Raw genomic sequence first — 22,361 nt, 5'->3', positions numbered from 1 at the left:
AATCGAACCACGTTGTCCGATTTCCAAAAGGCTTTACAGCGAAAGCAAAACATTAGATTATGTTAGGAAAGTACATAGACACAAATAATCACACAGCCATTTTCCAAGCAAGCATATATGTCACATAAACCCAAACCACAGCTAAATGCAGCACTAACCTTTGATTATCTTCATCAGATTACACTCCTAGGACATTATGTTATACAATACATGCATGTTTTGTTTAATCAAGTTCATATTTATATCAAAAACCAGCTTTTTTACATTAGCATGTGATGTTCAGAACTAGCATACACACCGAAAACTTCCGGTGAATTTACTAAATTACTCACGATAAACGTTGACAAAATACATAACAATTATTTTAAGAATTATAGATACAGAACTCCTTTATGCAATCGCTATGTCCAATTTTAAAATAGCTTTTCGGCGAAAGCACATTTTGCAATATTCTGAGTACATAGCTCGGCCATCACGGCTAGCTAATTTGACACCCACCAAGTTTGGGGCTCACTAAACTCAGAATTACTATTAGAAAAATTGGATTACCTTTGCTGTTCTTCGTCAGAATGCACTCCCAGGACTTCTACTTCAACAACAAATGTTGTTTTGGTTCCAAATTATCCATAGTTATATCCAAATACCGCCGTTTTGTTCATGCATTCAGGTAACTATCCAAACGGTGACGCGCGAGTGCATTTCGTGACAAAAAATGTAAAAATATTCCATTACCGTACTTAGAAGCATGTCAAACGCTGTTTAAAACCAATTTTGATGCTACTTTTCTCGTAAAATAGCGATAATATTCCAACCGGGCAAAGTTGTATTCATTCAAAGGCTGAAAGAAGAAAAATGGAGAAGTCTCCTGAACGCGCATCTCAGTCTCACTGTCCCCAGGCTGACCACTTACAAACAGAGCTGTTGTACTTTGCCCAGAGACAGCAGACACCCCATTCCACTTTCTGGCGGCTTTAGAGAGCCAATGGAAGCCTTAGAAAGTGTCACGTTACAGCACAGATGCTGTATTTTTTATAGAGATGCAACAGAAGGACAACAAATTGTCAGACAGGGCACTTCCTGTATGGAATCTTCTCAGGTTTTGGCCTGCCATATGAGTTCTGTTATACTCACAGACACCATTCAAACAGTTTTATAAACTTTAGAGTGTTTTCTATCCAAATCTACTAATCATATGCATATTCTAGTTTCTGGGCAGGAGTAGTAACCAGATTAAATAGGGTACGTTTTTTTATCCGGCCGTGAAAATACTGCCCCCTATACCACAACAGGTTTTAACAAGAAATGTGTGAAGTGGTTGAAAAATTAGTTTTAATGACTCCAATCTAAGTGTATGTAAACTTCAACTGTAGCTACTGACCCTGTATATAGCTACTGACCCTGGAACTGACCCTGTATGTAGCTACTGACCCTGGAACTGACCCTGTATATAGCTACTGACCCTGTCATGCATCTTCCCGAAACATGACCCGTCACGCCCCGCTTCTTAACATCCACTCGCTTAACCCGGAAGCCAGCTGCACCAATGTGTCAAAGGAAACACTGTTCAACTGATGACCGAAGTCAACCTCCCTCTGCAACTGGATCCTGGACTTCATGACGGGCCACCCCCAGGTGGTAATAGTAGGTAACAACACATTCGCCATGCTGATCCTCAACACGGGGGCCCCTCAGGGGTGTGTGCTCAGTTCCCTTTCTGTACTCCCTGTTCACCCACAACTGCACGGCCAGGGAAACCATCATTAAGTTTGCTAATGACACAACAGTGGTAGACCTGATCACCGACAATGATGAGACAGCCTTTAGGGAGGAGGTCAGAGACCTGACCGTGTGGTGCAAGGACAACAACCTCTCCCTCAATGTGATCAAGGTAAAGGAGATGATTGTGGACTGCAGGAAAAGGAGGACTGAGCACATCCCCATTCTCAACGATGGGGCTGTAGTGGAGCAGGTTGAGAGCTTCAAGTTCCTTGGCGTCCACATCAACAACAAACTATCATGGTCCAAGCACACCAAGATAGTCTCGAAGAGGGCACAACAAAAGATATTCCCCCTCCGGAGACTGAAAATATTTGGCATGGGTCCTCAGATCCTCAAAAGGTTTTACAGCTGCACCATCGAGAGCATCCTGACAGTTTGCATCACTGTCTGGTATGGCAACTGCTCGGCCTCCGACCGCAAGGCACTACAGAGGGTAGTGCGTATGACCCAGTACATCACCGGGGCCAAGCTTCCTGCCATCCAGGACTTCTATACCAGATGGTGTCAGAGGTGGGCCCTAAAAATTGTCAAAGACTCCAGCCACCCTAATCATAAACTGTTCTCTCTGATACCACACGGCAAGCGGTACCGGAGCGCCAAGTCTAGGTCCAAGAGGCTTCTAAACAGCTTCTACCCCCAAGCCATAAGACTCCTGAACAGCTAATCAAATGGCTACCCAGACTTTTTGCATTAAACCCCCCCCTCTACGCTGCTGCTACTCTCTGTTATTATCTATTCATAGTCACTTATATAACTCTACCTACATGTACATATTACCTCAATTACCTCAACTAACCGGTGCCCCCGCACATTGACTCTGTACTAGTACCCTGTGTATATAGCTGCATTGTCTTAAAACTGCATTGTTGGTTAAGGGCTTGTAAGTAAGCATTTCAATGTAAGGTCTACACCTGTTGTATTCAGCGCATGTGACAAATAACATTTGATTTGCAGGCATCCAGCCCGCCACAAGGAGTAGCTACTTGTCGATGAGCCAAGTAAAGCCCCACCGTAACCCGGATGACATTGAGCCAATTGTGTGCTGCCCTATGGGGTTCCCAGTCATGGCCGGATCGAACCCCAGGCTGTTGTGATGCTGCTACACTTCAATGCAGTGCCTTAGACCGCTGCGCCACTCGGGAGGCAATTTTTAAAAACTTTTAAATTAATGATATGTACCCATTGATTCTTTAAGAATATATTTTATAAATTTCCCATGAACTTAGTTCAACTGTCATACCCAGTCAGTACCCAACATATAAGCTTGTTTTTCCCCAATGTTTCTAAACAAAGTAAATTTTAAACAAACATGGTTAAAATTATTATGGATGGTAAGTCCTTGCATCCATTCCCCCGTCTATGAATTAGAGAGTGGTTACATTTCTCCAGCTCCATCCCTCAGCTTTTCACCAAAACAGGGAAGGGGGAAAATGATTTGTTATTGTTTCAACTGCTGATTGCTGCTTTAAGGGGAAAGTAATCAGATTACGTTACTGAGTTTGGGTAATCCAAAAGTTACATTACTGGACATGTATTTAGTAACTGTAATGGATTACATTTAGAAAGTACCTTATTCAACCCTGATTTCATTGTTTTTGTTCCTTGGTTTGTTTTTACATGAACTTCTCCTGACTTACTGTACCAAAGTGCTCTATTTAAGCAGGTCTATTTCTGTCATGTTGTTTTTCATACAGTAACAACCTGCCTCTCGTTCTGTCACACCTTCCATATCTCAGCTAATCAGTCAAATGTCAGGCCAACAACACCTGTTACTGGCAGCAAGCAAGGTCCAATGTGATTCCAGGGCTGGAAACAGTGTCTTCAGTGCCTTTGCTGACTTGAGAGATACAGTGTGAAGAGTTGTTGCAGAAAGTATAGACACGGGATTGGAAGGACTGTATCTTTGAAAAAGCAAGATTTCAAGGAAAATTTGAGAAATGTGTGATTTTACACAACTTTTCTGTTTGTAAACAAAGGTGACACAGACTTTTATTTTAACATTACCTAGATGGGTTGACAGAAAAAAAAGCATGAGAAAAAAACATGAGGTCATGAGCACTGCACGCCGGCTACTGCGTAGCAACCTAGCGGTGCATAGCAACCTAGCGGTGCCATAAGCCCTAGTCTGCTCTAGAAAGCCCATTATGATCGCCACAATGGCCAACAGGGACTACCATTTTGGGCCGGCAGGCTATGAGGAGGCTTGCACCCTCATCCCATAGACATTAAGGTTGACTCTCTTAGTCAGGATGAAAATGACTACATCAACCATAATGTCTCCCCTAGCAACCCAGCCTCCAACCCAGATCCAAATAGGCTCTCGTGTCAGTTCCTCTTGCTGCCCTTCTCCCTGCAGCCAGCTAATGCTAAAATCGGAGATTGGAGCGACGCGGGCCGCTTTCCACTGGAGTGTTAGTCAGGCAATCAAGGACATAGTCATGCAGGCCGGCAGGGATGCAGGGCCCAGACCCTATCTGATGGACATACACACATGGGTCTGCGCTGGGCAGCAGTGGGGGACTAGTTATCAGTCACAGCCACTGGGGACCATGCAGGCAAGCACATGCAAGCAAGCGCATGACTAACTGACTGGCTGTCATGGCAGCCCAGTAAAAACAGGCATTTCTGTTGCGGTATGAGGACGATGTGCACAGCTGGTGGAATGCCCCTCATTCCTGTCCGCTGAAGCAGTTAGCATAGCTGGGATTAGCTAGTTGATAGTCTGTCCAACTCCTCTTGGATACATTCAGTAGGCCCATGGTTCCCTGGATCAGATAGATAGAAAAGCAGTGTGTTACTGAAACACCCAGACCAATTGGTCAGCCAAGGACAGCCTAGACATTCTGACACCTCTGAGGTGACATCGATAGTTTGACAAGCTAGGAATGAGGACACCATTACTGTATGAAGCAAGTTGGAACAGGTCAGAGAAACACATTTATAACCTTTATAGAGAAACATTATATCAAAATAGATTAACGTATGTTCGAACAGGACAAACAAAACTAACCTTTGATTATCAAGCTTAATGTACAATCCACAGAAACCAGTGGAGGCTGCTGAGGGGAGGACGGCACATAATAATGGCTGGAACGGTACGAATGGAATGGCATCAAACACATGGAAACCATGGAAACTATGTGTTTGATGTATATGATTCCATTCCACTAATTCCGCTCCAGTCGTTACCATGAGCCCGTTCTCCCCAATTAAAGTGCCACCAACCTCCTGTGATAGAAACCATGATACCTTGTTCATTTGTTTGGTTTCATGGATCAAGATAATAAATGCATACTTAACTCAACCACATGCAATCCGTGGTCTCAAGAGTGTGTGGAGCAGTGGAGACAGGGCTCCCGTGAGACAAGGCTCCCGTGTGATACTGTCTGTGGCATGTGTCTAGGTCTGGAATCACACCGGAGGCCATCATAATTCCAGGAAGCCAGAAGAAACTGGAGAGGCAACAGACTGCATTTAAACTATGCCAACGACACAAGGTCACAGTCTGAGGAGGCCTCATTGACCTCCATGGTTTAGGAGGACCATGTGGCTTAGCCTATAAAGTGGCATGTAATCATGAGAGCCAGGAATCACATGGGTAGAATAACATGTAATAATGTAGGTATTCAAGTGTCCCAGTGCAGTGTCTGCCATCTCCGTTTAATTCAAGGATTTATTTGAGCAAAATAATGCACACATTTTGTATACTGAAATGTGTGGTATGAAAGGCTAGGAAACATGATTGTAAACATTACAAAAATACTTTTTGTTTTGTCACCTAATCACTGTAGTTTATTCAATGCATGGCACACCCACCCCTCTGTTTGTTTGTTCATTGCCTTAATCTAAACAACCTGCAAAGACCCAGCTCATGTTAATATTGTCTTCACTCCTTATCTCCGACACCTCTCCAGTGTAGGGGGCTGCAGTGGGGTGGTGGTGGGGGGGGGGTTGAGGTTAGTGGGTTGGTCGTTGCTGGCTGGCAGTGGCCATGGGAGGTGCTCTGGGCCCATGCCAAGGCATCCTAGGCAGCTGGGCGCACAAAGCTACCCTTGCCATTGTACATGTCTGCGCCTCTCCAAAATTTACACAGCAGGTCAAAAATAATCAAGAGATACCTGGTGATATGGACCAGGCTGTTGCTATTAATGAAGCAGTAGACTGTGTCTTTACAAGGGGAAGCTGGGAGAGTTTGAACATTGCTGCCTGCTATTAAACCCAACCATGACCCGAGCAGTGAGAAGGGGCAAGCTCTCCTCGGTGTGCCCTGAAGGACCCATGTTACGAACCTGACACCCCGGGCCTCTCCAGGTCCAGACTTCTCAGGGTCATGGAGAAGGGAATGGGAGGGTTGAGACGGGGCCATGGTAAACTCCCCTTAAGGTCACTGACCAGTTGTTGTTGAGCAAAACACAAACAGCTCAGAAAATTGTTAACTACCAAAGAGGATTGTCTGCCGGTGGGTGGCATGCTCTACAGTTGTCTTAGCCCTTGGGATTTATGTGCTGTATATTATGGTGGAACATGTCTGTGCCAGTCTGACCCACATGCCAGGCAGAATTCTTTCCAAAATACCAAGTACTGTGTACCCAACATACCCAACATCCAAGTGTCAATGACAGTTGCATATGCTGCTGTGTAATCATAAAGCAACAGCATTCCACTACATACAAGTTCATACATGTAGATTTCGATCCAGATAAACAATAACAAATATTATTGTAATATACACCACACCAGTAGGACCCAATGTTTTTTTTACAATTTATAACTTAACGATCCATTTTGCAAAGTGAATATACTCCCTGTGCATTGACTGCTGTGTTGCATGGCCCTGTGTAACGGTTGTTGAAGCCGTGTTGAATGGACCAAACTGCAGGCGGAATGTGGATACTCATCTTTTAATGTAAAGAATAATAAATTAAAGCAAAGTATACACAGGAAAACAATAAACACAGAACTCACGACAGGCTAACTACAAACAAAAAGACTAGCAGTGTTAGCACAACCACCCACAAACCCAAGTGACAAACATACGCCTAAATATATGACTCCCAATCAGGAACAACGATCCCCAGCTGTTCCTGATCAGGAGTCACAAGACTAACACAGAACCAGACAACACATACAGACTTCTTCTGCCACGTCCTGACCAAAATACTACAACACTACTCCCTCTGCTGGTCAGGACATGACAGTACCCCCCCCCCCCAAAGGTGCAGACCCCTGAATGCACCTTAAAAGAAAACACAAAAATCCCCAATACCACAACAAAAAATAATACCCCCTAAACATAAAAGGGAGGGAAGAGAGGGTGGCTGCCGTCAACGACGGCACTGTGCTACACCCTCCCTCCCCAACCCACCTATCCTGGAGGTGGCTCTGGTTCATTGGGGTCCGGGTCGTAGACAGACTCAATTTGTCGTGGCTTGTGGGCAGGTTCCCTCATTTCCACGCTGTAGGCAGACTCATTTACAACACAGTTAGTCACATTCAGTTCTGAGTCGTAGGTAGACACCTTCGGTTCCGGGTCGCAGGCAGACTCCCTCGGTTCCGGGTCGCAGGCAGACCCCTCTGGTTCCGGGTCGCAGGCAGACCCCTCTGGTTCCGGGTCGCAGGCAGACCCCTCTGGTTCCGGGTCGCAGGCAGTCTCCCTCAGTTCCGGACTAGACACTGGTGCCGGATACTCTGGACCGCACACTGGTGCCGGATACTCTGGACCGCACACTGGTGCCCGGATACTCTGGACCGCACACTGGTGCCCGGATACTCTGGACCGCACACTGGTGCCCGGATACTCTGGACTGCACACTGGTGCCCGGATACTCTGGACCGCACACTGGTGCCCGGATACTCTGGACCGCACACTGGTGCCCGGATACTCTGGACCGCACACTGGTGCCCGGATACTCTGGACCGCACACTGGTGCCCGGATACTCTGGACCGCACACTGGTGCCCGGATACTCTGGACCGCACACTGGTGCCCGGATACTCTGGACCGCACACTGGTGCCCGGATACTCTGGACCGCACACTGGTGCCCGGATACTCTGGACCGCACACTGGTGCCCGGATACTCTGGACTGCACACTGGTGCCGGATACTCTGGACTGCACACTGGTGCCGGGCTCTTGAGGCTGGGCCGACGCACTAGAAGCATAGTGCGTGGGGCTGGTAGAGGTGGTACCAGGCTGAAGACACGCACCCTAGGGCTAGTGCGAGGAGCGGGAACAGGCTGAATAGGACTAGGCCAACTCATGGGAAGCTTGGTCCGGGTTGCTGGTACTGGTCGTGCCATACTGGAGGTACTCACTTCCGGGATAGCATAAGAGGCGGGAACCGGAAAGACTGGGCCATGGAGGCGCACAGGTGGCCTTGACCACACCGCCTGCACAACCCGTCCTGGCTGGATGGAACTAGCAGCCCTGCACGAGCGGGGTGCTGGTACAGGGCGAACTGGGCTGTGCAGGGGCCTGATGGTTGCCGTGCATAAAGCGGGTGTAGGGTAGCCTGGTCCTAGGAGGTGTACCGGCGACCAGATGCGCTGCGCAGGCATCCTCCTACCAGGCTGGATGCCCACTCTAGCACGGCATCTGCGAGGGGCTGAAATGGCGCGCACCGGACTGTGCGTGCGTATGGGTGAGATAGTGCGCACCTCAGCAAAACACGGCGCCCTCCACTCCATACGCTCCTCCACATAATAACGGGTAGCTGGCTTATGGCTCTTCCTTGGCCTAGCCAAACTACCCGTGTGCCCCCCCCCCCCCCCCCCCAAAACAATTCTTGGGGGTGCCTCTCCGGCTTCCTCGCCAGTCGTGTACCCCGGTAGCGTTCCTGGTCCTCACCAGCCTTTCACCGTTCCTCCCTCTCTTTCCACCTGTCCCCATGGAAGGCGATCCTTTCCAGCCTGGATCTCCTCCCAAGTGTAGGAGCCTTTTCCCTCCAAGATCTCCTCCCAGGTCCATTTCTCACCATAGTCCATGTACTCAGCGTTCCTCTCCTTTTTCCACTGCTTGGTCTTGTTTAGGTGGGTGGTTCTGTAACAGTTGTTGAAGCCGTGTTGAATGGACCAAACTGCAGGCGGAATGTGGATACTCATCTTTTAATGTAAAGAATAATAAATTAAAGCAAAGTATACACAGGAAAACATTAAACACGGAACTCACAACATGCTAACAGGCTTACTACAAACAAAAAGACTAGCAGTGTTAGCACAACCACCCACAAACCCAAGTGACAAACATACTCCTAAATATATGACTCCCAATCAGGAACAACGATCCCCAGCTGTTCCTGATCAGGAGTCACAAGACTAACACAGAACCAGACATACTAGACAACACATACAGACTTCTTCTGCCACGTCCTGACCAAAATACTACAACACTACTCCCTCTGCTGGTCAGGACGTGACACCCTGTCTAGTTTACAAATCTTTACAAATCATAGGCTAGCAAAGAAATTACAAATGTGAATGTATCAACCGTTTTCATAATCATATACAGAATTATATTTAAAAACAAACTTGCCATTATCAAGCATACAGTGGCAAGAAAAGGTATGTGAACCCTTTGGAAATACCTGGATTTCTACATAAATTTGTCATAACATTTGATCTGATCTGCATCTAGATCACAACAATAGGCAAACAGTCTGCTTAAACTAATAACGCACAAACAATTATACGTTTTCATGTAATTTATTGAACACAACGTGTAAACATTTACAGTGCAGGGTGGAAAAAGTATGTGAATCCTTGGATTTAATAACTGGTTGATCCTCCTTTGGCAGCAATAACCTCAACCAAACATTTTCTGTATTTGTGGATCAGACCTGCTCAACGGTCAGGAGGAATTTTGGACCGTTTCTCTTTACAAAACTGTTTCAGTTCAATAATATTCTTGGGATGTCTGGTGTGAACTGCTCTCTTGAGGTCATGCCACAGCATCTCAATCGGGTTGAGGTCAGGACTCTCCAGAAGGCGTATTTTCTTCTGCTGAAGCCATTCTGTTGTTGATTTACTTCTGTGTTTTGGGTCGTTGTCCTGTTGCATCACCCAACTTCTGCTGAGCTTCAGTTGGTGGACAGCCTAACATTCTCCTACAAAATGTCTTGATAAACGGAATACATTTTTCCGGCGATGGTGGCAAGCTGTCCAGGCCCTGAGGCAGCAAAGCAGCCCCAAACCATGATGCTCCCTCCACCATACTTTACAGTTGGGAGGAGGTTTTGATGTTGGTGTGCTGTGCTTTTTTTTCTCCACACAGCGTTGTGTGTTCCTTCCAAACAACTCAACTGTAGTTTCATCTGTCCACAGAATATTTGCCAGTTGCGCTGTGGAACAGTCAGGTGCAATTTTGCAAACTTCAGACGTGCAGCAATGTTTTTTTTTTTGGAGAGCAGTGGCTTCTTCCTTGGTGTCCTACCATGAACACTATTCTTGTTTGGTGTTTTATGTATCGTAGACTCGTCAACAGAGATTTTAGCATGTTCCAGAGATTTCTGTAAGTCTTTAGCTGACACTAGGATTCTTCTTAACCTCATTGAGCATTCTGCGCTGCGCTCTTGCAGTCATCTTTGCAGGACGGCCACTCCTACGGAGAGTAGCAAGTGCTGAACTTTCTGCATTTATAGACAGTTTCTCTTACCATACACTGATGAACATCAAGGCTTTTAGAGATACTTTTGTAACCCTTTCCAGCTTCATGCAAGTCAACAATTCTTCATCTTAGGTCTTCCGAGATCTCTTTTGTTCGAGGCATGGTTCACATCAGGCAATGCTTCTTGTGAAGAGCAAATTAATATTTTTTGTGGGTTTTTATTGGGCAAGGCAGCTCTAACTAACATCTCCAATGTCGTCTCATTGATTGGACTCCAGGTTAGCTGACTCCTGACTCCAATTAGATTTTGGAGAAGTCATTAGCCTAGGGGTGCACATACTTTTTCCAACCTACACTGTGAATGTTTAAATGATGTATTCAATATAGACAAGAAAAATGTAACAATTTGTGTGTTGTTAGTTTAAGCACAGTATATTTGTCTATTGTTGTGACTTAGATGAAGATCAGATCAAATTTGATGATCAATTTATGCAGAAATCCAGGTAATTTCAAAGGGTTCACATATTTTTCTTGCCACTGTAAGTGAAGTGAACTTCTAGGTAAAGCCTAATACTAACCTACTACATTTCTGAAACAATTAAATTACGACAACTAACGCATTTGGCTTGACCCAGAAATTCACTTCACAGTTTAATCATGGAATTGATTGATGTGGAAAACTAGAGGGTAAGGGGGATTCCTAGCTTGTTTGGAGACACCACACCTTGCCTTGTTTGGCAAGGCAATGAGAAGCAAAAACAGATATCCGACATCCTAACAACCTCTCACCAAACTACTTAGTCTTACTTAGTCCAAGTGTTTATACAATGCCTTCAGAAAGTATTCAGACCCCTTGATTTTTCCACATGTTGTTACATTACATCCTTATTCTAAAATTGATTAAATAAATAAAAATAAATACATAAATAAAAATAAATACATCTGCAATTTACACACAATACCCCATAATGAAAAATTGAAAACAGTTTTTTAGACATTTTAGCAAACGTATTAAAAATAAAAAACAGAAATTCCTTATTTACGTAAGTATTTAGACCCTTTGCTATGAGACTCAAAATTGAGCTCAGGTTCATCCTGTTTCCACTGATCATCCTTGAGATGTTTCTACAACTTGATTGGAGTCCACCTGTGGTAAATTCAATTTATTGGACATGATTTGGAAAGGCATACACCTGTCTATATACGGTCCCACAGTTGACAGTGCATGTCAGAGAAAAAAACCAAGCTATGAGGTCGAAGGAATTGTCAGTAGAGTTCCTAGACAGGATTGTGTCGAGGCACAGATCTGGGAAGGGTACGAAACAAATGTGTGCAGCAATAAAGATTCCCAAGAACACAGTGGCCTCCATCATTCTTAAATGGAAGAAGTTTGGAACCCCCAAGATTCTTTCTAGAGCTGGCCGCCTGGCCAAACTGAGCAATCGAGGGAGAGGGGCCTTGGTCAGGGAGGTGACCAAGATCCCAATGGTCACTCTGAGCTCTTGAGTTCTGCAGCACTCCACCAATCAGGCCTTTATGGTAGATTGGCCAGATGGAAGCCACTCCTCAGTAAAGGGCACATGACAGCCCGCGTGGAGTTTGCCAAAGGGCACCTAAAGGACTCTCAGACCATGGGAAACAATATTCTCTGGTCTGATGAAACTAAGATTGAACTCTTTGGCCTGAATGCCAAGCGTCACATCTGGAGGAAACCTGGGACCATCCCTACGGTGAAGCATGGTGGTGGCAGCATCAGGCTGTGGGTATCTTTTTCAGCGGCAGGGACAGGGAGACAAGTCAGGATCGAGGCGAAGATGAACGGAGCAAAATACAGAGAGTTCCTTGATGAAACCCTGCTCCAGAGCGCTCAGGACCTCAGACTGGGACGAAGGTTCACCTTCTAACAGGACAACGACCCTAAGCACACAGCCAAGACAAGTCGCTTTGGGACAAGTCTCTAAGTGTCCTTGAGTGGCCCAACCAGAGCCCGGACTTGAACTCGATTTAAAATTTCTGGAGAGACCTGAAAATAGCTGTGCCGTGACGGTCCCCATCCAACTTGACAGAGCTTGAGAGGATCAGCAGAGAAGAATGGTAGAAACTCCCCAAATACAGGTGTGCCAAGCTTGTAGTTTCATACGAAGAAGACTCTATGCTGTAATTGCTGCCAAAGGTGCTTCAACAAAGTACTGAGTAAAGGGTCTGGCAGGTGCCGTGAGGGGTGCTCTGGGCCCGTGCCAAGGCATCCTAGGCAGCTGGGCGCACAAAGCTACCCTTGCCATTGTACATGTCTGCTTGTCATAGTCCGTGTATGTAGGTGGCAGGGAAGTCAGGCGCAGGAGAAAACAGAGTGGTTAAAAATTGAGTATTTATTTCCAAAACCAACGTAGAAAAATAATCCGGGTAAAACAATAACCCGTCGCACACCGATACAGAAACAACACGTACATAACAAACAAACAATCACCGACAGAGAAATGAGGGGAAGCAGAGGGTTAAATACACAACATATAATTACTGGGATATGAAACAGGTGTGTAAAGAGACCAGACAAAACCAATGGAAAATGAAAAACTGATCAATGGTGGCTAGAAGGCCGGTGACTTCGATCGCCGAACACCACCCAAACAAGGAGGGGCATCAACTTCGGTAGAAGTTGTGACACTGCTCCTCTCCAAAATGTATACAGCAGGTCAAAAAGGGTCTGAATACTTATGTAATTGTGATATTTCAATTTTTAATTTGTAATACATTTATAAAAACCTGTTTTTGCTTTGTCATTATGGGTTATTGTGTGTAGATTGATGAGGGGAAAAAATTGAATCAATTTTAGAATAAGGCAGTAATGTAACAAAATGTGGAAAAAGTCAAGGGGTCTGAATACTTTCCGAATGCACTGTAAATGGATGCATTAAGACGCGCTGAGCTCTGGGCATATTATCTCATTTCATCATCAACCACGTTCTAAACTAATACAGGAAATGTTTCTTTTTCAATGAGACAGCACCTTCCAAGCAGCTACCACAGCGAATGAACAAAATAAATGGTAAAGAAAGTCTAAAGAGATGAAGACGATTCACAATGGTCTATGTTTGTCCATCATAACAATTATCTTTACAATTGGTGAGTGACTAGTGTATATTTAAATGCTGTATGTTTGTATCTCCAGTCACGGAAAAAACATGTCTTCTAAAATTGAATTCTGATTCAATAACTGGATTTGCAGAATTTATTGATTGTGAATAACTTCGTAATATGATCGTCTTGCATATTTCACGAGTAAATTTGCTTAAATGATCAAGCTTGGAGAGAGCTTTAAAAAAAAAAAAATGACTGCCTAGTTGTTATACTCATCGATTTGCTGCAGACACTCTGTTTGTGTTTACATGTCTGTTGAGCAGAGAGCGAGTTAAGAATCACCACTCTTCTCGAACATGTTATGTCAGAAGTAATATAATATATGCATATGCCATTTAGCAGACGATTTTGTCCAAAGCGACTTGTGTGCATCCCTTTTACGTATGGGTGGTCCCGGTAATCAAACCTAAAGCCCTGGCACTACAAGCGCATGCTTTACAAACTTGAGCTACAAAGGACCAAACCATGGTCTCCTCATGGCTGCCAATGGAATGTGACTAGGGAGGGTCGGCTGTGTACAGTGTTAACTACCCAGTCTCCAGTGCTAGTGGTTTGACAGTGACATTATAGGGACTGGGGGTTTGGTGTTGGGTGGTGTGCTAGCGTCATGTGCCCCATGTTGCAACATTATTGTTCAATCTATCTGGCAATCACACACTGTCAACAGAGTCGGCCTCAACAAGACTGGCTCCAAAATAGATATGTGAGCTCTGTTTATGTGTGTTTCAGAAACACCTTGAAGCAGTTCATTAGATATATTTAGTTTGTTACCATAATGCTCTTGTATGGAAAGGCTATGACCTTGAATAGCAAATGCACTGTCCATTCAAATATACAGTTGCAGTCGGAAGTTTACATACACTTAGGTTGGAGTCATTAAAACACGTTTTTCAACCACTCCACAAATTTCTTGTTAACAAACTATAGTTTTGGCAAGTCGGTTAGGACATCTACTTTGTGCATGACACAATTAATTTTAATTGTCCCTTTAAACTTCTTGGAAAATTCCAGAAAATGATGTCATGGCTTTAGAAGCTTCTGATAGGCTAATTGACAACATTTGAGTCAATTGGAGGTGTACCTTTGGATGTATTTCAAGGCTTACCTTCAAACTCAGTGCCTCAGTGCTTGACATCATGGGAAAATCAAAAGAAATCAGCCAAGACCTCAGAAAAAAAATTGTAGACCTCCACAAGTCTGGTTCATCCTTGGGAGCAATTTCCAAACGCCTGAAGGTACCACGTTCATCTGTACAAACAATAGTACGCAAGTATAAACACCATGGGACCACACAGCCGTCATACCGCTCAGGAAGGAGACGCGTTCTGTCTCCTAGAGATGAACGTACTTTGGTGAGAAAAGTGCAAATCAATCCCAGAACAACAGCAAAGGACCTAGCGAAGATGCTGGAAGAAACAGGTACAAAAGTATCTATATCCACATTAAAACGACATAACCTGAAAGGCCACTCAGCAAGGAAGAAGCCACTGCTCCAAAACCACCATAAAAAAGCTAGACTATGTTTTGCAACTACACATGGGGGACAAAGATCGTACTTTTTGGAATAATGTCCTCTGGTCTGATGAATCAAAAATAGAACTGTTTGGCCATAATGACCATCATTGTGTTTGGAGGAAAAAGGGGGAGGCTTGCAAGCCGAAGAACACCATCCCAACCATGAAGCACGGGGGTGGCAGCATCATGTTGTGGGGGTGCTTTGCCTTAGGAGGGACTCGTGCACTTCACAAAATAGATGGCATCATGAGGGAGGAGAATTATCTGGATATATTGAAGCAACATCTCAAGACATCATTCAGGAAGTTAAAGCTTGTGGGTCTTCCAAATGGACAATGACCCCAAGCATATTTCCAAAGTTGTGACAAAATGGCTTAAGGACAACAAAGTTAAGGTAATGGAGTGGCCATCACAAAGTCCTGACCTCAATCCCATAGAAAATGTGTGGGCAGAACTGAAAAAGCGTGTGCGAACAAGGAGGCCTACAAACCTGACTCAGTTACACCAGCTCTGTCAGGAGGAATGGGCCAAAATTCACCCAACTTGGGTGGAAGGCTACCCGAAATGTTTGACCCAGGTTAAACATTTTAAAGGCAATGCTACCAAATACTAATTGAGTATACAGTATGTAAACTTCTGACCCACTGGGAATGTGATGAAAGAAATAAAACCTGAAATAAATCATTCTCTCTTCTATTATTCTGACATTTCACATTCTTAAAATAAAGTGGTGATCCTAAATGACCTAAGACAGGGAATTTTTACAAGGATTAAATGTCAAGAATTGTGAAAAACTGAGTTTAAATGTATTTGGCTAAGGTGTATGTAAACTTCCGACTTCAACTGTAACTGTTTAACTTTTAATAAGAACTACTACTACTTCTACTACTACTACTACTACTACGCTACTAAAATACTACTGCTACTACTAATAATACTGCTACTTGGCTACTACTGCTACTACTACTACTACTGCTGCTGCTAGTACTACTACTACTACTACAACTACAACTGCTGCTACTAGGCTACTACTATATCTAGGCTACTACTACTACATCTACTACTAGGCTACTACTGCTACTTGGCTACTACTAGGCTACTACTACTTTTATTTTATTTTATTTCTTTTTAATTTAATCTTTATTTAACTAGGCAAGTCAGTTAAGAACAAATTCTTATTTACAATGACGGCCTATCAAAAGGCAAAAGGCCTGCTGCGGGGATGGGGGCCTGGGATCAAAATAAATAATAGGTATATAAATATAGGACAAAACACACATTACAACAAGAGAGACAACACTACATAAAGAGAGACCTAAGACAACAACATAGCAAGGCAGCAACACATGACAACACAGCATGGTAGCAACACAACATAACAACAAAAGGTAGGACCACAACATGGTAGCAGCACAAAACATGGTACAAACACGGTACAAGCTACTACTACTAATACTAGTAGTAGTACTATTACTACTACACTACTACTACTGCTGCTACTACTACTACTACTACTACTGCTACTACTACTAGTGCTACTACTGCTACTACTACACTACTACTACAGACTAAAGACATCAAGTTCAATCTGTGAAAGTGTTTTTCTGCTCTACTAATAATACTGCTACTAGGCTACTACTGCTACTACTACTACTACTACTACTACTACTAGGCAACTGCTACTATTAGGCTACTACTACTACTACTACTACTACTACTCAGCTGCTACTGCGCTACTACTACTACCACTGTTTCTACTACTACTACTACTACTACTACTACTACTAGGCAACTGCTACTATTAGGCTACTACTACTACTCAGCTGCTACTACGCTACTACTAATACTACTACTACTACTACTACTACTACTACTACTACTACTGCTAATACTACACCACTACTACTATTATGGACTAAAGACATCATCAAGTTCAATCTGTGAAAGTGTTTTTCTGCTCTGTTTCACATTGGATTAAATATCACTGTCCTCATCTATCTTATCTACATGAACATCCTGTTTTCAGCTATCAGTTTCATCCTTACAAAGAGTTGTGGACGGGTGACTGTCTGAGACAGATATTAGAGAAGTGCCTGTTCTATAACAAAGTGTATCCCTGTGTTTCAGAGTCTATGTTGACAAATGTGAGAGGAAATGAACTGGAAAGCAATGAAGAACCAGGTAAGAAAGAAAGTTTCCTCAAAAATCATATCTATACTATAATGAGTCCTTTTTCTGTCCGTAGACTTTTAGTTGAGAACATTCAATAGGCTCCCATTTAGTAAGTGACCTATGCAGCTCAAACACTGACATGCCAAACAAGCCAATCCCCTATTACAATCCAAGGCCTTCCGATTGCAATTGAGAACCACTGATGCACTCGAAGCATTTCAAATCAACACAGGTTCACACAGAGACTGTGACCTAACTGGACCTTTCTTTAATCAGACTGAAGAAAAAGTAAACACATTGCATTCGGCTACTCTCACGTGTAAACTGTCCTCTTGAGCAATACAAGCAACTGGATGCAGCTGCTTTCACAACATGCTGTTGATGACTTAGTCTGCATATTACATTCTTAACATTGTGTGTTGGTTTTTCTCAGATGCCACATATGCTTGGATTGGGGCAGGGATCGGGCTCTTCTTTGCTATCTGTTTTATTGGCAGCAAGCTCTACATGATTAAAAAGCACATGCTTGATAATGAAGTTTCAGGTAAATGCATAAGCACTACTGCATAGTAGCATACCTATATAGCTTTACATTTCTCCACACTGAATATAATTCCCTGATTTATGTAAAACTGAAAAGCATTCTTTACTTGTTATAGAGGATTCCGTAAAAAGACCATCTCTTCGGTAAGTGGACAGTATCTAACATGACGGTAGTATCGATACACAACAAATTTGACTTAACTTCCCATGTGTGGTTTTATTCCTTTGCTAATAGAACTGCTTTGGTGGACATGAAGGACTGAAGAAGAGTAACTGATAGATGAAGAGAGCAGGACACCAGGGGAATACTGAAGATAAATGGCATCTACTAATCTACTAATCTAATTCACTGTTTGGGCATACACAATGTGAACAACAATTTAGTAATGTGTGTTGGAAGAGGGTCCACCCTATGTTCCCTGAGCCCTATGTTCCCTGAGCCCTATGTTCCCACAGCCCTATGTTCCCACAGCCCTACGTTCCCTCAGCCCTATGTTCCCTCAGCCCTACGTTCCCTCAGCCCTACGTTCCCTCAGCCCTACGTTCCCTCAGCCCTACGTTCCCTCAGCCCTACGTTCCCTCAGCCCTATGCAGTGGCAATTTTAGAATGTAAATCTTGGTGGGGCAAAACATTTTAAGATTTGAGGTGGGGGGGGGGGGGGGGGTGCATGCCAGCGAAGCTACTACACAACACAACAATAAACAATACATTAATTACACTATAACGTTGACAAACGGTGCACACGAACTGTTAGGGCCTACATAAAGCTGTCCCAACAGCAGACTCCAAACAGCAGTCCCAACACCTTACCACTGGCTATCAGCGGAGCCTTGTCTGGCAGCGAAACAATAAACAATACATTAATTACACTATAACGGTGACAAACGGTGCACATGAACTGTTAGGGCCTACATAAAGCTGTCCCAACAGCAGAGTCCAAACAGCAGTCCCAACACCTTACCACTGGCTATCAGCGGAGCCTTGTCTGGCAGCGAAACAGTTATTTCAGCCTCATTTACTGCCTTTTTTAAAAATGTAGCTGATATGGCTGACTTGCTTAAACAAATGTGGTTTCAACAGAAAAATGAGATGTACAAACTATGGCATATGGAGACGACAAGCGGATAAGAGGCAATCCGTAATTTCGATTAAGACATTAATGAACAAGTTAGGACAGAAATAGGTAATATAACTAGAATATTTGTTCAGCACTTTTTAAATGTACAAGTGACAGAATTCAGAACATGGGCCGTTCTTACAGTGTTCTCCCTGTACACCAAGTCAGAACCGTAGGATAAATAAAGGGGGCATACAAGCAGGCAATGAAAGCTCTTACAATTTTCGAATGATTACATTTCTCTAAAATAGGTTATAGGCTACATGTGCACCACCAAGTAAGAACAGTAGGCAAAATTAAGAGGGTAAAATAGACCAAATTATTAGGGTGAGGCACATGCGCTACTAACAGCTTACTACACAACATACACTTAGTATTACTTTCTTAGCTACAGTATACATAGCTCCCTGGCATAACACATCATTTACGCAGCAGCATACAAGATATTTTTGGACTCACCTAGTTGTGCTCACTTGAACAGGAAGGTGGCGCAGCAGTCCTTCGTGAGCACATTTTGTCATCAAACGTTGTCATCAAAGTCTGGCATTCTCTGGATTTATGGTGCTTTCAAGACAACTGGGAACCCGTAAAAAAACAAGGTTGAATCATGATGATGTCAGTGATCTTCAGATCATAGCTCTAGAAAGAAGCCCGAGTTCCCGACTTACAATTCCTAGTTGGATGACCATTGAAAACGTATTTTACCAGTCGGAGCTAATTGTTTCTCGAGTTCCCAGTTGTTTTAATAAACTCACTGAAGTCAGATATCCCAGTTCCGAGTTAACAGTTGTTTTGAGTGTGGCAGAAATCATGCTTGATTAACAGCATGGCCAATGTTGAATGTTAATAATGTTAAGCTTGGAAAAGAGACCCGTAAACCCAGAATTGGGACCACACACCCACTCTGCTGAATAGCAGGCTAGTGATTGCTTTGCAATGCTTGCAGTTAACCACTGATTCCTTCCAAATCAGTCATTGTTGAATTTGCAATTTCTTTCTTGTTGTATAATGTTTATGTCCAATGGCCGATGAGCACCGATACATTTTATCTATCATTTCTCTTAATTATTTATCTTCATATGACAAGGATTAAAAAAGATCTGCCATTAGATTGTCGACTTGATTCATGATGATGACTGCTAGCTAAGATGTTGAGATGATCAGTCCAATCAAAGCTACTGTAGATATAACGTGATTTGACGTCATTTTATCTGTGGCCAATGACCTTGAGCCTTCTTGATGGGCACTTCTAATGTAACTCTATGGCAGCACCCAAGGGGCTAATTTTGGCAGTGACATAGGGTCCCCTTAAGTGACAGAACACTGAGCCAATCACGGCGCAACTAGAGAACATTACCAACCACTGGTTGCCCCACCACCACAAAAAGCACTGAGCTAAGCCAAAACACCAGCATTTTGGAGCTGCCTTACTCAAGAAAGCAGAAAAGAGACCATGTTTGTATAGAGGCTTTATTAACTCAATGATTTATTTTTTGACATTGTATTCAAACTGATATGTGACACGTATTGAAGCTAAAATAACATGCAAAACAAGCAACCCAAAACATTTCGCTAAAAATGTGGAGCTCAAAACGCCCCACCTGCTACTGGCTCGATTTACCTCAGCCCTTTATTTTTATTTTTTTATTCCACCTTAATTTAACCAGGTAGGCCAGTTGAGAACGAGGTCTCATTTACAACGGCGACCTGGCCAAGATAAAGCAAAGCAGTGCGACAAAAAACAACAACACAGAGTTACACGTGTACAGTCAACAAAAGTACAGTCAATAACGCAATAGAAAAATCTATATACAGTGTGTGCAAATGGAGTAAGTAGGTAAGGCAATAAATAGTCCATAGTAGCGAAGTAATTACAATTTAGCAAATTAACACTGGAGTGATAAATGTGCAAGTAGAAATACTGGTGTGCAAAAGAGCAAAAAAAGTCAATAAAAACAATATGGGGATGTCATGACATTGGCCTGTGGGTAAGGTTTATGACCCCCCAATAAATACCTTTCTCCCTTCCCTCTCTCTCTGACTCTACTGAAGGACTCTTGAATAGCCTTTGTTAAACATAGAGAGTCTGGGAACATCAAACAAGTGGGGGGAAAGGAACCATATTTCGGTAATAGAACCAGTTGAAAATATGGGTTGGTACTTAATGTATATGATGTCTGTTCTGTGGTCATCTGAGACATTATGACTGATGACAGGACGACATAAACTGTATCTGGGAAAGTCTACACATTCTAGTTATCAGATTCACATGGAATTGTTCTGCAAATTAAATGTTTGAATATGAAACTATTTGTGATAAGATTAAATGTCATTTTAGCTTCCAAATGAGAGAATTGGGTTTTCATTAGGTTAGAGCCCTGCTCAATCAGTGGCCCGCCCCTGTGAGGAGAAATGGGTTATAAACTATGAAACACACCCTTCTCTCCCTCCACTATATAAGCCCTTGACGAAAATGTAACCTCCTGTTCCGAGGACGATAGGACGACGGTCCATATGTTAAAAAGGACTAACATGTCAACTACAGAACTAAGCCAACCTCAGCGTGAGCTTTGGTTGTGAATGGTATGAACTTTGAACTCTTATTCACTAAAGAAGTGAGACATCCTAGCCATTGAGTTATCAACAGCAGCTGTAAACGTGGGCTAGGAAAGGACGGACGACATATCCAGTCTAACACACAACGAAGATACTACAAAGTATCCAATTTACCACCAGAGACATTCTTCCGAGGCCAGGAAGATCTCTGTTGGCCAACACGGCCAGCATCTATGACCAACCTACGGAAGCGCAGCTCAGAGTAAATATTTATTGCATTTTCCTTTTCCAAATGGGCGGTAATTTAGAATGCATAAGATACTGTATTTACGATAGCACAGCTTCTCCCTTTGTTCCTCAGTCTTCCCGCTCTTTCATTCAAGCCCAACCCCCTCTCTCAAGCCCAACCCCCATCATACAGGTTCTGTCCACCAGGGATGTTTTCTGTATGACATAATTTGCATTCTGTGTATATGTAATTCTGTGTGATTAGTTAGGTATTTAGTAAATAAATAATTAAACCCAATTTTGTATTGCTGATTCAACTTGTTAGCCAGGGTTTGTGAAGATAAGCAAGAATTTACAACTTTCAGATGAGACTGAAATAAGGTGACGATTAATATTGACTGCTATTGATGTAAAATATTACTAGGTCTTTCAGAGTTTATTCGGAAGATAACAGCTCTATAAACACTCTTTCGTGGTGCCCCGACTTTCTAGTTAATTACATTTACTTGATTAGCTCAATAAGGTAATATTAATTACAGAGAAAGGATTTTATAGAATAGCATGTCATATCACTTAATCCGGCATAGCCAAAGACACGACAGGGAGGAGGTAGGTAGTTGGATGGGCTATTTACAGATGGGCTGTGTACAGCTGCAGCAATCGGTAAGCTGCTCAGATAGCTGATGCTTAAAGTTAGTGAGGGAGATATGT

The 22,361-nt window shown here is 43.3% G+C and overlaps 1 long non-coding RNA gene across 2 annotated transcripts; it reads left to right on the top strand.

Moving 5' to 3' along the window:
* Positions 1–13,368: 13,368 nt before the first annotated feature.
* LOC145862308 (uncharacterized) lies at positions 13,369–21,948 on the top strand. 2 transcript variants are annotated; one of them, XR_014381641.1, is made up of 5 exons: positions 13,369–13,503; positions 17,161–17,214; positions 17,639–17,749; positions 17,865–17,892; positions 17,984–21,948. It is a non-coding gene; the product is annotated as an uncharacterized LOC145862308 (long non-coding RNA). The 2 variants fall into 2 exon arrangements; XR_014381642.1 differs by lacking the exon at positions 17,865–17,892.
* Positions 21,949–22,361: the final 413 nt, after the last annotated feature.

This window comes from Salmo salar, chromosome 19 (genome assembly GCF_965601325.2).
Source record: "Salmo salar chromosome 19, fSalSal1, whole genome shotgun sequence".
In the NCBI taxonomy this organism is placed as follows: domain Eukaryota; kingdom Metazoa; phylum Chordata; class Actinopteri; order Salmoniformes; family Salmonidae; genus Salmo; species Salmo salar.
This window is presented reverse-complemented; position numbering and strand designations above follow the sequence as displayed.